The sequence below is a fragment of the Mytilus trossulus genome, chromosome 1 (genome assembly GCF_036588685.1).
Source record: "Mytilus trossulus isolate FHL-02 chromosome 1, PNRI_Mtr1.1.1.hap1, whole genome shotgun sequence".
In the NCBI taxonomy this organism is placed as follows: Eukaryota; Metazoa; Mollusca; class Bivalvia; order Mytilida; family Mytilidae; genus Mytilus; species Mytilus trossulus.
Window position 1 is genome coordinate 110,618,252 of NC_086373.1, and position 16,343 is coordinate 110,634,594.

General features: G+C 32.4%; 1 long non-coding RNA gene across 2 annotated transcripts; it reads left to right on the forward strand.

Annotated features, from left to right (window-relative positions):
• Positions 1-2,308: 2,308 nt before the first annotated feature.
• LOC134711737 (uncharacterized) lies at positions 2,309-13,553 on the forward strand. Of its 2 annotated transcripts, none has more exons than XR_010106226.1 (3): positions 2,309-2,387; positions 12,881-12,968; positions 13,420-13,553. It is a non-coding gene; the product is annotated as an uncharacterized LOC134711737 (long non-coding RNA). The 2 variants fall into 2 exon arrangements; XR_010106227.1 differs by lacking the exon at positions 2,309-2,387 and adding an exon at positions 11,703-11,792.
• The last annotated feature ends 2,790 nt before the right edge of the window (positions 13,554-16,343 follow it).

The window sequence follows — 16,343 nt, forward strand, 5'->3', positions numbered from 1 at the left end:
TTGATACCTTCTTAATATTAAAAAAAAAGGGTTTTAGAATTCGAGTGGACAATTAGTGGCTATAACTAATATTTATGACGACATTGCATTCTCAATCTACCCTACTTAAGTAAATCTTGTGCTGGTAAAGGATAACACTAAAAAAATCAAAGGAACATTTAGAAAAAGAGGAACAAAACAATGCAACAATAATTGAACCTTATCATAATCTCGCATTAAGTTTTTAAAAAACACACATTAAGGATGTGCGCTACTCTGTTTAAAAATAACAAGCTTTTTAAAAGATTGTTATAAATTGAAAAGCAGAACAAATGGAGGGTCCGTGTGCTTGTTTTCGAGATATAAGTCGTTGAAAATTTGGTGGGAAATTATTCTCACTAGATTTTTCTTTCACTTAACATTGGCACCTTTTTTGCTTAAAACACTATGAAAACACAACAAGGATTTCATAAGATTTTTAAATAATATGTAAAAATATGAAAAGAAAAGTAGGGGTAAGTGGGTAATTTTTTTAATTTTATTACATAGATAAAACCAGAGGATACCGAAAATTTGGCAAAAATTCAAAAAGTAGAGGAATAAACATCCTTAAGGTAACAAACTAAAACATGGGAAATCGTATGAGCTCCAAAAAGACGAACCCGAGTACCTCATAAAACTATGTCAAACAAAGTGTGTGTACAATTGCTGAATAACACAAACAGTACGTGATCTATAACTTGAATTTCTACGCCTATAGTTCCAAATTCTATGCGAGAGACATGTATGTATTACTGAAAAATTATTTACACTAGGGTTTTCGATATCACAAACTAGTCAAAATATTTACTAAATTTAATTGTATAAGGACATCATTCGTAAATATAACTCAACACGCAAACATTTTATACGTTCCGGTATTTCACATCCAATCTTTTATGGTAATATTCTTTACAAAGCAGAAAAATGTCAGTATTCCCCTCAATAGCTAACAAAACCATTAGACAGACTTATTAAAAAGGTTTATAGTAACGATACTGTTGTCAGGTCATAACAGATTGCATTTTTTGGCTTTCATATTGATTCACTTATAGAATCTGTGCATCGGAATTAAACACATTTATTTTAAAACCAGTTGTTGGCATGACACGGGTTATGTTCTTCACATATAATTTATGATGGTGTAGTACTAAACCCCTAATTGGAGGGATTGTGCTTAATATTCATATGATGATGACATAATCTTTCAATCAGTTTAATTGAGGTCTGGAGCATGTCAGTAACTTCTAGTAATCCTTTTTTGTATTATTATTTTGTTGCGTTTCTTTTGTTACCTATTCTGACATCCGACTCTTGAACTGAGTTTTACTGTGAGTATTGTTGCGTGTTTTTTCTACATTGGCAAGAGGTATAGGGGAGGGTATAGATCTCTAAAAAACATTTTAACCCGCCGCTTTTTGGGCCTGTCCTAAGTCAGGAGGCTTGGCCTTTGTTAAGCTTGTATGATTTTTTATTTTAGTTTCTTGTGTAAAATAGGAGTTAAGTATGACGTCCATTATGACTGAACTTGTTTAGGGGCCACCTGAAGGACTCCTTTGGGTGCGGGAGTTTCTCGTTGCATTTACGACCCATTGGTGGCTTAAGGCTGTTGTCTGCTCTATGTTTGGGTTAATCCTTATTTCCATTCTCAATTTTATTTATAAAAATAACCAATACTAAATATCCGCTTGTGCTATTTGTCAAACACATGACCTCCATATTCTTTCGGATGTTAACCTATTTAGCTTCTTGTGCAACCGGACGTTTAGATAACTAAACTGTGAGCCTGATGATTGATATTTGAAGGCCGAGGATAACCGCAAGCAGATACTCATTTTGTCTGTGTTAGATTTACACAATATATATATTATTTTCTGAATTTTGTCTTAAAAAGTAACAATTATAGTAAGATATGATATAATTATATGTTATTGTTTGTATTTTGTCTTAAAAAGTAACAATTATAGTAAGATATGATATAATTATATGTTATTGTTTGTATTTTGTCTTAAAAAGTAACAATTATAGTATGATATGATATAATTATATGTTATTGTTTGTATTTTGTCTTAAAAAGTAACAATTATAGTATGATATGATATAATTATATGTTATTGTTTGTATTTTGTCTTAAAAAGTAACAATTATAGTATGATATGATATAACTATATGTTATTTTCTGTATTTTGTCTTAAAAAGTAACAATTATAGTATGATATGATATAATTATATGTTATTGTTTGTAGTTTGTCTTAACACGTTGATTGTCTTTACTTTAGATGCATGTGAACAAGGTTGTAAATTTGGAGAATGCAAAAATGGGAAATGTTCATGTATGGCATTTTTCAAGGGAAATTCTTGCCAAAAACGTAAGTTATGGAATATATACCATCGCTGAAGTAAACGACATGCTAAACACTTTGAATATAACCACCTTGTCACTTACTGGCAATGATGTGTACATTATATTACTTAATATACTGCAGCTGTGCTATTTGAGCAGTAAAATTGCATTGACTGTATATTTATATGTCATATACAGTCAATGACTGTATATCACCTGGTTTATGACGTTGACAATGTGTTTCCGTAGAGTTTTATTTATGACGTCAATAAAACATACAGGTTCGCGTCAATTTTACGTTGTCCGCTCACAATTAAAAAATTACGGTTTTTACTCAAATATTTCATTTTGAACAGTTATAAGAGTTGCAGTATATAAAAAAATAACCATACATTGTCTCGAAATATCAATGTTATTTGTACTCGGCTCGAAACAGGTAGAAATGCTCGGCACAGCCATATCAATGTTATTTGTACTCGGCTCGAAACAGGTAGAAATGCTCGGCACAGCCTCGCTTTCTACCTGTTTCTAAGCCTTGTACAAATAACATTGATATTTCGAGACAATGTATGGTTATTCTATATATGTCATATTTACTTATTTTTCTAGCTGAACCCTGGTTTATTGTAGCGACATCTATTCTGGGAACTATATTGATGACGATGATAGTTTGTTGTGTTTGCTGTTTTTGTTTTGGGTATGTTAACCATCAATCATATGATAGTATACCCAGTTAAAGGAAGCATGGAAACGCGCAACATTTTCATGCAGCTGCAGAACAAATATATATGGAGTAGACGGAACTAAGTTGAAAAACTTGTGTCTAATCCATTTGTTTTGAACAATAAAATATGTTTAAACTAACAAATATCTAAATCATGACTTTATATAATACTAGAACACACCCGTGACTGAATTAAAGTATATAACTATGCGCAAGCCTTACTTTAGTTTTAGTATTGTCATCTGATAAAATCATGCCGATTATAAGATACACAGTTTTCTCTGCTTTCAAATCTTTCTGTTTGAACCCGTCGAACTGGAACTTATCAATTATTGATCATGATAAATACTAATTATTTGGAAAACAAAATGTCCTGGAATGGAGTATTTTTTAATCAACAGCATTGTCCTATATTAGTTATAAATTAAGTTGAATTCTTTGATTCGCTGTTTTACGTCACTCATGCCCGGTAACAAATTGAAAACTGTACCTATACGCCTTATTGTTAGTCCATATTTTTAGTATTCGTATTGTTATCTTGGAAAGTCTAACTGATTAAAATACTACAATAGGTAACAATTTGACAATTTAGTAGTGTCAACCCTGTGAATATGACCCGTGTATATAGCATATTAATCCTGCATACACTGTTTGGTGGTGCCCCTGTCAGATGCGGAACGTACAGATAAGGTAATAAGTAACAGGTGATTATACTATTGGTATCGGTATCGGACTCGACCCGGAACTTCTTTAATAATTATTGGCAATATTAATTACGTGGAAAACAAAAGGTCCTGGAGTCGTGTAATTTTTAATCTACACCTTTGTACTATATAAGTTGTATATAAAGTTGAATTCTTTGATTCGTCGTTTTCACGTGATGACGGCTGACAAATTGGACCTCGTAATTTTAGTATTATAGATAGTTTAGCAATTTGAATTAGATGAACTCAAACATTTTAAATGGCAATCAAGTATATTTTTTTAATTCATTTGGTTTGTATCAACGTTTGTGAGGTGCATTCAACATTTTTTATACAAAAAATAACAGATGCTTCTTTTACCGAATGAAAACCGAATGAATTTTAAAAAGTCTCAGACTAAACCAAATTTGTTCGAAGGATATCACGCTTTGTTTATTTAAAAACAACATCCGAAAAAAGGCCTTTTAAGATTTGAAGTCGCCTGTGAATTTAATTACTTTTAACATATTTATATGATATTTGTAGATATGGTAAAAAAGTTGAGCCTGGGGAGACAGAAACACGTGTGAAATAATTAATAGACAATATTAAGAAGTATATAAATAATAGCTAAATAAATTATTGATTTAAAAAAAGTTGTGTTGTCTACTGAAAATGGAGATTATGGGAACAGGGGTCAACAGTCAATGGTCGACGAAGAACCAAATCACAACACACGAAAATCGGCAACTAAACAGAAAACAAAAACAGAAAAATAAAAAAACATAAACAAAAACAAAACCAACATATGCATTTAAATTTACTTGTTGATTATATTGTGTTCACATTAGGAGTTACTTTTGTCTATTGGTTCTTTTATTCCTTTAAAAGTGTTACTATGTGGCTGCTTCTAATAATCTATGCAAACGAGGAGTATTTCCGGTTAGTTACCTTTAATTCCCAATCTTATTTCTATTTGTTACAATAATATAACTTTTATCCAATAGAACAAAAATTTTAATAGCGCGTATGGCGTACTAAATTATAATCCTGGGACCTTTGATAACTAATTAAGTCCCATCAGAAATATTTGATAAATAATATACACTCTGACCTTAACATGAACTTTATCATAATACTGTATAGTTGATCTGTAATTTGAAGAGCGAGTTTGATAAATTTTATAACAACATCGGTAACATTAAGTATATGTAAACTTTGGAATGAAATTAATATAATATTTTGTTTTTATCTGTGAAATTGCTTCCTAGCTGATAAACAATATTTTTTTTATTTGAACAAGAATTGATACCACCATCCTTCTATTAATCTGCTAGATCATTTACTTAGGTTTTTAAATAATGGCAACATTATTATACCGCTGTTCAATAGTCATCAATCGATTATTTGAAAGCAAAGCCAGGTTCATACTTAAACCGAGGGAACAAATCAACTTTAAGTGCAAAACAACAGAACAATAGAAACACTGAACCCCAAACAAAAACAAACCCGAACATACATAGAAACGGACTATTTGTATCCTTATGATGAGTTGAGCCTTTTTCAAATGTGTTTTTTTGTAGTTTGTTCTTATTTTGATCTGTTAAACCACTGTCCACGGTTTAGGGGGGTATTGGTAGGTCGTAATTGTTCTTCTTCAAATTAATTGTTTTAAATTTTAATTTGGATGCTTTTTTATTGCTTACTATGTGGTATGGGCTTTATTTACTGTTGACGGCCGTATGGTGGCCTTACGCTGTCAATTCCTGTGTCGTTTGGTATTTTGTGGAGAGTACTTTCATTGTCAATCATAAAATTTTTTTTTTTTTTTGTATTTGAAAAAAAACTGCACTTTCTAGACATAACACAAATTCCATCTTGCTTAAAATTAGTAAAACCTCCGCGGAAAAATTCAAAACGTGAAGTCCCCAAGCAAATGACAAAATCAAACATCCAAACACATTCGAAAGAATGAATAACAACTGTCATATTCCTGACTTGGTAATTAAATCTCACAAATCAGTAATCCTTAAACTATTGGTATGGGTTTTGCTCAGTATTAACGGACGTACGATGACTTACAATTACTAACATATCCGTCTTTTAGTCTCTAGTAGATGGTTGTATCATTAAAAAATATACCAAATCTTCTTATTCGTGTTTTTGACAAATATATGAAGGAACTCGGATATATATGAAAATAAGAAGAGTTCAGCACGGAGAGGAGCACAGAAGGAAAGTCACTACCCAGAAACTATACTTCTCAAGACAATCTTGCCCTGTCAACGTTAAATTGATATTCTTTTGAATAATTTTTTTTATATAGGATAAAAGTCTGCTATCAAATTTGCTGAATATTGGAATTTACAGGAACAATAACAAAAATCTACAACCTTTCGATAAATGTTAGTCAAACCAAACACAATTATCAAGAGAACTTTTTCATCTGATTATAGCTCTAGTCCACTTTGTATATAAAGCACATTTACAATTTTAATTTCGGCACAACTTTTTTGAATTTTGGATCCTCAATGCTCTTCAACTTTTTACTTGTTTGGCTTTATAAATATTTTGATATGAGCGTCACTGATGAGTCTTATGTAGACGAAACGCGCGTCTGGCGTCCTAAATTATAATCCTGGTACCTTTGATAACTGTTTACACCACTTGGTCGATGCCACTACTGGTGGACGTTTCGTCCCCGAGGGTATCACCAGCCCAGTAGTCAACACTTCGGTGTTGACATGAATATCAATAACGTGGCCATTTATTAATAAATTTCCTGTTACAAAACTGAATTTTTCGAAAAACTAAGGATTTTCTTATCCCAGGCATAGATTACCTTAGCCGTATTTGGCACAACTTTTTGGAATTTTGGATCCTCAATGCTCTTCAACTTTTTACTTGTTTGGCTTTATAAATATTTTGATATGAGCGTCACTGATGAGTCTTATGAAGGCGAAACGCGCATCTGGCGTACTAAATTATAATCCTGGTACCTTTGAATTGATAACTATTTACACCACTTGCTCGATGCCACTGCTGGTGGACGTTTCGTCTCCGAGGGTATCACCAGCCCAGAAGTCAACACTTCGGTGTTGACATGAATATCAATAACGTGGTCATTTATTAATAAATTTCCTGTTACAAAACTGATTTTTTTCGAAAAACTAAGGATTTTCTTATCCCAGGCATAGATTACCTTAGCCGTATTTGGCACAACTTTTTGGAATTTTGGATCCTCAATGCTCTTCACCTTTTTACTTGTTGGGCTTTAAAAATATTTTGATATGAGCGTCACTGATGAGTCTTATGTAGACGAAACGCGCGTCTGCAAACTAAATTATAATCCTGGTACCTTTGATAACTATTTACACCAATGGGTCGATGCCACTGCTGGTGGAGTTTCGTCCCCGAGGGTATCACCAGCCCAGTAGTCAACACTTCGGTGTTGACATGAATATCAATAACGTGGTCATTTATTAATAAATTTCCTGTTACAAAACTGAATTTTTCGAAAAACTAAGGATTTTCTTATCCCAGGCATAGATTACCTTAGCCGTATTTGGCACAACTTTTTGGAATTTTGGATCCTCAATGCTCTTCAACTTTTTACTTGTTTGGCTTTAAAAATATTTTGATATGAGCGTCACTGATGAGTCTTATGTAGACGAAACGCGCGTCTGGCGTACTAAATTATAATCCTGGTACCTTTGATAACTATTTACACCAATGGGTCGATGCCACTGCTGGTGGACGTTTCGTCCCCGAGGGTATCACCAGCCCAGTAGTCAACACTTCGGTGTTGACATGAATATCAATAACGTGGTCTTTTATAATAAATTTCCTGTTACAAAACTGAATTTTTCGAAAAAGTAAGGATTTTCTTATCCCAGGCATAGATTACCTTAGCCGTATTTGGCACAACTTTTTGGAATTTTGGATCCTCAATGCTCTTCAACTCTTTACTTGTTTGGCTTTATAAATATTTTGATATGAGCGTCACTGATGAGTCTTATGTAGACGAAACGCGCGTCTGGCGTACTGAATTATAATCCTGGTACCTTTGATAACTATTTACACCACTGGGTCGATGCCACTGCTGGTGGACGTTTCGTCTCCGAGGGTATCACCAGCCCAGTAGTCGACACTTCGGTGTTGACATGAATATCAATAACGTGGTCATTTATTAATAAATTTCCTGTTACAAAACTGATTTTTTCGAAAAACTAAGGATTTTCTTATCCCAGGCATATATTACCTTAGCCGTATTTGGCACAACTTTTTGGAATTTTGGATCCTCAATGCTCTTCAACTTTTTACTTGTTTAGCTTTATAAATATTTTTATATGAGCGTCACTGATGAGTCTTATGTAGACGAAACGCGCGTCTGGCGTACTAAATTATAATCCTGGTACCTTTGATAACTATTTACACCACTGGGTCGATGCCACTGCTGGTGGACGTTTCGTCCACGAGGGTATCACCAGCCCAGTAGTTAACACTTCGGTGTTGACATGAATATCAATAACGTGGTCATTTATTAATAAATTTCCTGTTACAAAACTGAACTTTTCGAAAAACTAAGGATTTTCTTATCCAAGGCATAGATTACCTTAGCCGTATTTGGCACAACTTTTTGGAATTTTGGATCCTCAATGCTCTTCAACTTTTTACTTGTTTGGCTTTATAAATATTTTGATATGAGCGTCACTGATGAGTCTTATGTAGACGAAACGCGCGTCTGGCGTACTTAATTATATTCCTGGTACCTTTGATAACCAATTAATTTCAAATTCAAAAGAAAGCTTAATAACAAGTGCAGCAAATAAAAGTCCAATAATAATAATAATGTAACCATATCATTAACGTTTGATTCGATGGTGTTACAATGTAATTAAACGAAGTCGATAACGTGGTGAAGTTTTTATTGAATAAATCGATGCAACAGTAGTATACCACTGTTTAAAAGTCATAAGTTAATTCAGAGAAGAAAAAAATCCAGATTACAAACTAAAATTGAAAGAACCACATCAACTGTGAAAAGGTAAAAAGGAACAACCTGAAACACCAACTACATCAAAAACAAACGCAAACATACATAGAAACAGACACATTTGGATGGAGAGTTTTCCCACTGGCACTCACACGACATCTCCCTATATCGATTTGATAATAAACGCCAAATTCCGGTTTGGTACAGAACATTTTAAGAATAAAATGTTGAGTTTAACGTGGTTTAATGGCTAGCCAAACGTCCCATTTTATAAATTAATGTTAACCAATACCGCTAAATCGAAAACACGACGTGACAAGACGTACATACAAATGCAAGACCGTACAATGACATATAATCTTTTACTTTTTTAAATTGTTATTTGGATGGAGAGTTGTCTCATTGGCACTCACGCCACATCTTCCTTTATCTAAGAACCTTGAAAATTAATTTCATAATATACCATACCGTCAAATAATAATAAATAATAACGTGTATAGCCTTACCCTTTACGTTGCACTATCTGCGGATTAAAAGGCAACAATCGACAATTGATTGTCAGAGGTTTTGCTCTCAAAGGGATTATACATTTTAGACAGTTAAGATAAAATATATAGTTACAGAAGATTTTAATACTTATACATGTAGACAATAACTGATTTTCAATACAGTAAATAATACCATATGTTTCAATTATTTATACCATCAAATATATCCAATTGAACACAAGTTATAAAGTTAAGAACATTTACACCGCATATCCTTTCCATTAGTTTTTGCACGTATCCAGACGTATGCATATAAGTATAAGTATAAGTCAAGTTTTTTGTGGTATATTTTAAAATACGTTTGGCGACCAAACATGAATTTGGAAACATTTTATAAACAGTATAGTATTATATCACTGGTAGTTTTAAGTTCCACATTTATAGTTTGTAGTGCTGTGTTTTCGTGTCAGAACGGGAAGAACCAATGTCTAATGAGCGAATGGGGACAATGGTCGAACTGTAGCTCATCCTGTGGTGGCGGTACTGCTAGGAGATTCAAACAACTGTGCTGTAATACAACTTATACAACAATTGAAAAATGTGCAAAAGCCTGTAAGGTGTCACAAAACGATTACATTGAAAAGAAAGTATGTGGTGAAACTTGTGTAAAAGGTAATTTTACTCAGAACAAGTGTCAGTGTACAAAACAATTTACAGGGAAATGTTGTGAATCTGGGGCCTGTTTATCGAAGCTCTCTTAGGATTAGGACGTGTCCTAAGACCATCTTAAGACACATCTTAGTCCTAAATGGGTTTATCAAACATGTCGCAACTTAGGAAAATCCTAGAAATTGTCCTAACTTTAGGATACCAATTTAGGTGTCTTAAGATGGTCTCATGATGGTCCTAACTTTAGGATACATTCGAATTTCGTCTTTTGTTCATTTTCACGCGTATTATTTTTAAAGCATTAGTAAAAATAGTTGGAATTCTCCGTAATGATATGAATAATGCACGAGATTTGCATTTGCACTGTTGAAGAATGAAAATGTGAAACTTCGAATTCAACTCACTCAAAAATTACAGTTAGTTCGTTAATTTTTTTATGTTTGTGTCATGTTTGCTTTCATACAGTTTAAGTGTACAATTATTTACAAAAAATATTTATTACCTTTAATTTAAAACTACATATTAGATATTAGATTCTAATTAACCATATTTGAAATAAAATTATTGATAAAATATTATATCATAATTATTTTTTTTTCAAATTCGATTTGTATTTTCTTTTCCGCTAATACTTAGGACATCAGTTAGGACGTCCTAGCTAAGATATTCCTAAGATAGCTTCGATGTGCATGCTGAGACGTGTCGTAAGTCGGTCCTAACTTTATCCTAACTTCTGTCCTAAGAAATTCTTATGACCGATCTTAGGACAGTTTCGATAAACAGGCCCCTGGTAAGTACATTGGTAGTTAATTACTGAATTTACAAATCAGATTACTTCCAATATAAAAAGACCTATGTAGAAGAAACATGATAATCAAAATAAATGAATTTATCTGTGAATATAAATTTGTAAACTGAAGTTGTACCTAAACATACTATAAACAGACATGCAAATTTCTTGAAATGAAGTTTAAAAAGATATAGAAATAATTTGCAATAAAGCTAAATTGCTGTCCATTTGAATCTCCATTAATACAAGTAAGTTATTTTGGTATAATTCTTAATTCTATCGTTTAACTAAAATCATTGGTATTGACCATGAAAAAAATCTGGTTCATCTCAAAATTTTAAGCGGAGATAACACGAAAGATCTGCACAAATTGTAATAAAGTGTAAGATTATCACGTGTGGGTATTGTTTTTTTCTACTAATTCGGAAGACTTATCACCGTTAAAAGGAGCTGACTATTCTCATATTAAAAAAAAACCTTCTTTTTCAGTCGAATGAGGTTTTGTATTTCTATAAATGTTTGAAAAATCAAATATCATTTACCTAAAATAAAATCTCAAGTGAAATGGCTAGATCTGACTCCTAGTTATGATTTGATCATAATTTTTGTAATTAAATCGCTTATATCAGCTTTAGAATTTTATTAAGTTAGTTTTATTTTAACGAATATGTTGGCCTTGAGTATCCCATTCTTTAATCAAAATGTGCATTCCATGCAAGGCAAAATGGTACCGTTAAATGATTCTAGATTTAGGAAGATGTGGTATGAGTGCCAATGAGACAACTCTCCACCTAAGTCATAAATTTATTAAAATAATCCATTATAGGTCAAAGTACGGTCTTCAAATACTTATTTCATCTCCATTGTAACAAATAGTAAGATATATTTTGAAGTCAGCAGGCTTGTGCTGGTATAAAGTTTATCATTAAGACAGTTTCTGAAAAAAATAATGTTTTAAACTTATAAACCAGACATTGTCCTTACTTTTAGATGCGTGTGAACAAGGCTGTAAATTTGGTGAATGCAAAAATGGGAAGTGTTCATGTATGGCATTTTTCAAGGGAAAGTCTTGCCAAAAACGTAAGTACTAAAAATATAGTATCATCAAACCGATGTACAATTATGTATGTAAGGCTGTATAGACCAATTGTGGAAGGCATAAACCTAATATCAACAAATATTATGTTTTACATATCAACAATTTAGGTAAATACGTGATAGTGCACACAGAAAATACTTGATTTTATAAACAGTTTGTCATTGATTCTCGTTTGTGCCCTTCAAAAATCCTGCCCCAATAAAGTTTTGCAAACGAAAAAGTAAGATCGAGTGTGGTTAAATAAAGGCAACAGTAGTATACCGCTGTTCAAAATACATTTTTCGATTGAGAATAAAAAAAAAATACAGGTTACAAACTAAATCTGAGGAAAACACATCAAATATAAGAGGAGAACTACGACACAACAGATACACAACACTAGAATGTAACACAAACAGAAACTAACAATAATATATCAATGGCCATTTTTCTGACATGGCACAGGACATTTTTAATTTTAAAAAAATAGTGGGTTGAACCTTTAGTTATCCTTAAACTAGAATAATCAAAAATTGAAATGTATCTTTAAAATGAATGGTTGAGATACGAACATCGATAAAATACTTTTGCATGAAAAAAAGCATTTTCCGTCTAAGGATAAAAAAAAGTCATTGGTAGAAATCTTGATTTTATGTTCACTTGGGTATTTAAGATGCAGGCATATGCTTAAATGTGGACTGTTGAAAGAAAAGAAAAAAAACTATCATCATCAAATCTGAAATTGTGGTTAAAGAACACTAAATACGGTAAATGTTGACATTAACATATGCTACTTTTAATATTGAAGAATGTCAGTGGTAAAAACTCTACCCTCCCCCCCCCCCCCCCCCCCCCAACCCGAAAAAAGTACTGATGACATAAATGGCATTGCTAAATATAACACTTGAAAAACTAGGTATCGTGTATGTATGACACTGATAAAAGAATACCCGAGTAATATGTAAGCAAAAATATACTGTTTTCAGCAGTATATATTTTTTCGAAGTAAATGTTATGTGTTACAGGTTCACTCACTGACAATGATGTGTACAAGTTATTGCTTTATGCAGTATTCACTTATATTTTGCAGCTGAACCATGGTTTCTAGTAGCAGCATCTGTTCTGGGAACTATTTTGATGATGATGATAGGTTGTTGTGTTTGTCGTTTTTGCTGCGGGTAAGATTAGCATTATTATTTAAGGTTATAATTAATAAGAAGGCGCATTAAACACGTATGATTTACATTCAGATGAAGAAACAAATCCCAATGGAAACCCAAATGCAATGTACTCCCATAAGTTTCATCGAGTGGAAATTTTTCAAATCATAAATTTGGCCTATACTTAAGTTTATGGGATGCGTTAAAAAGGTAAGATAAAACAAATAAATATCAAACTAGGAGGGTTATTTCAAGTACCTGAATACATTTCAAAATCAAAAGGCCAAACACATCATACGAATGGATTCTAAATGCAACTGTAACACTTATGATTGAATTGAATAGACCACTTTGTTCATAAAAATACATCAAACAAAAAGGTTCATACCGATTTAATACACAGATTATAGACTATCTTTAAAATTGTTTATGCTTTTGAAGTGACAAATATTTCATCTTGTATTTGTAGATATGGAAGGAAAACTGAGCCTGAACAGACAGACAAAAGCGTTCATAATTGAAATAGACCGTTATAAACAGTTGTAGTAATAGTAAAATAAATCAGAAGTTTTAATGTCAATTGTTTATCTACGGGAAACAAGAAGAAGTATCATATGATATGCATTATCTTGTATCAACTAAACAAGAGTGCACACGCTGAAATGTCTCTTTACTTCTCATTGATATTATTTTGATAGACCTACATATAAAGCTTAATTACAACTGTCACATAAACTCAACATTAACCAAGAAAATGACAGATTGATCAATGAACCATGAAAACGAGGTCAAGGTCAGATGAACCAGCAAACATGTACAGCTAACAATTCTTCAATACAACAAATGTAGTTGAGTTATTGCTTATAAATTAAGAAAAACAGACCAAAACACAAACATTTAATACTTGGCAATGGACCGTAAAAATATGGTCAAGGTCAAATAAAACCTGCGTTACAGACATATAGATCATAAAATATTTCCATACACTAAATATAGTTGACGTAATGAATAAAGTATTAGAAAAATAGATTAAAACTCAAAAACTTAACTTTGACCACTGAACCATGAAAATGAGGTCAAGGTCAAATGACACCTGTCAGCTAGACATGTACACCTCACAATCATTCAATACACCAAATATAGTAGACCTTTTGCATATAGTATAAGAAAAACAGATCAAAACACAAAAACTTAAATATAACCACTGAACCATGAAAATGAGGTCAAGGTCAGATGACATCTGCCAGTTGGACATGTACACCTAACAGTCCTTCCATACACCGAATATACTAGACCTATTACTTATAGTATCTGAGATATGGACTTGACCACCATAACTTAACCTTGTTCACTGATGCATGAAATGAGGTCGAGGTCAAGTGAAAACTGTCTGATGGGCATGACATTGCTAGGTACGCACATACCAAATATAGTTATCCAATTACTTATAATAAGAGAGAACTTAACATTACAAAAAATCTTAACTTGTTTAATCAAGAAGTCACTGATCCATGAAAATGAGGTCAAGGACATTGGACATGTGACTGACGGAAAGGTCGTATAAACATGAGGCATATATATACAAAGTATGAAGCGTCTAGGGCATCTACCTTTTAAAATATAAAGCTTTTAAGAAGTTAGCTAACGCCGCCGCCGCCGTAGCCGCCGCCATCGGATCACTATCCCTATGTCGAGCTTTCTGCAACAAAAGTTGCAGGCTCGACAACAAACTATATCTCGGCAAAACATAAAGGGAAGAGGGATCAAATATTTGAGGCAGAACGAGCACATAATGAACAAAATGGCGATTAGATAGAAAACAATATCAAACCAAAACACATAGTTTATATCTTTAAGTTACACTAGATTACCTTCCATGTTAGAAGTTTTGTTTATCTATTGAACAAAATATTCTTAATTACAAGGTTGAAGCTATCGTTACAAAAGTTTTAAGGTACCTCATATTTGTTTCATAATATACACAGGATATAGAGTATTATTCGTGACTCAAAATCAGTTTACGTGAAGCAAAAAGCACACAAAAAGCAAAGAAAGAGCCATCTCAAAATCACAGTGAAGCCTTCAACACGGAACAAAAACAATTGTTTTAAAATGTGTCACTCTACGGGTTAGTTCTGTTTAATGTAGCCTCTTTCACGTCCATCTTTCATTATATAGAATGATAAAATGACAATACAAAATTAGTATACCCCCCCCTTTTTTTTAGTAACATGGCATATATATCGTAAACTTCAACTTATTTTTAACCGATAATATATACTTATATTTTGTAATGAAATTTGAAAATGAATATTATAAATGTTATCACAAATTCGGTAACTTTAAGTATAAGTAAACGTTTGGGGATTTTTGTAATATTAATTTAGAATTTATTGTCTGTTTCTATCTGTGAAATTAATTCTTAGTTGCCAAACAATAATATCTGTCATATCAATAACCATTGACACCACCATCCGGCTATAAATCTGTCAACTATTTTACTTAGTTCCGTAAAAAAATTAAAATAAAATCCAAAAAGATCAAATGTACGGATGGGGATATTTTCAATATTAAATCTTGATAGAAATATAATAGAAAATAAACAATTTCCTATTAAAGAATATATATTGTATGATGAAAATAACGCTTTTATGAGTTTGTTGAATCTGAAGCATCTTTTTGAAATTGCTTATCTCAATAACACAACAAAAAAGTTAAAAATCAAATATTAAAAGTACTTTCACAATTTAATTGAAAATGTTGGTACCTAAATATATTGGACTCAGATCGACGTCCGGTCTCTAACTGAAGTCCCTCAAAATCTGACGTCACAATTAAATATCATTCCAAATTGCCTGACGACCGAATTTATGTCCTCAAATCGACGTCAAATCTTTGGCTTGTCTACTCGATGTCCATTTTAGTAATTATCACAATGCAATGACATATTTATCAAAAAGTGGGTTAAATCATATACTGAACGACTTTAGAAACGCAACACTAGATTATTTTTCTGTTATTTTTTAATGAATGTGTCACCGTCAAAAGCGTCAAAAAATGCCTGTTACAAACGCCAAAATGATTGTCAGAAAGGTCAACAAATTGTGTCTGACATGTTTTTGGTTCCTTTTTACACCTTCTGATTTTGCATTTGTTCAACCCATTATTTGGTTTTGGCAATTATACGGTTGGAACTTTAGGGCTTTAAAGGTTTTCCTTCAGTCGATTCATTGGCAATTCAGTTGATGTGAAACATTTATGGCATGAATCTGTACTCAATGGCACTCGGCAATTTGATTAGCAGTTGACGTTTGCGGCCGTAAAAATGCCTGGCAAATGACGTCGCATGATAAAATTCTGTTGAAGTTCCATTGTCACTACACGTTGATCTGT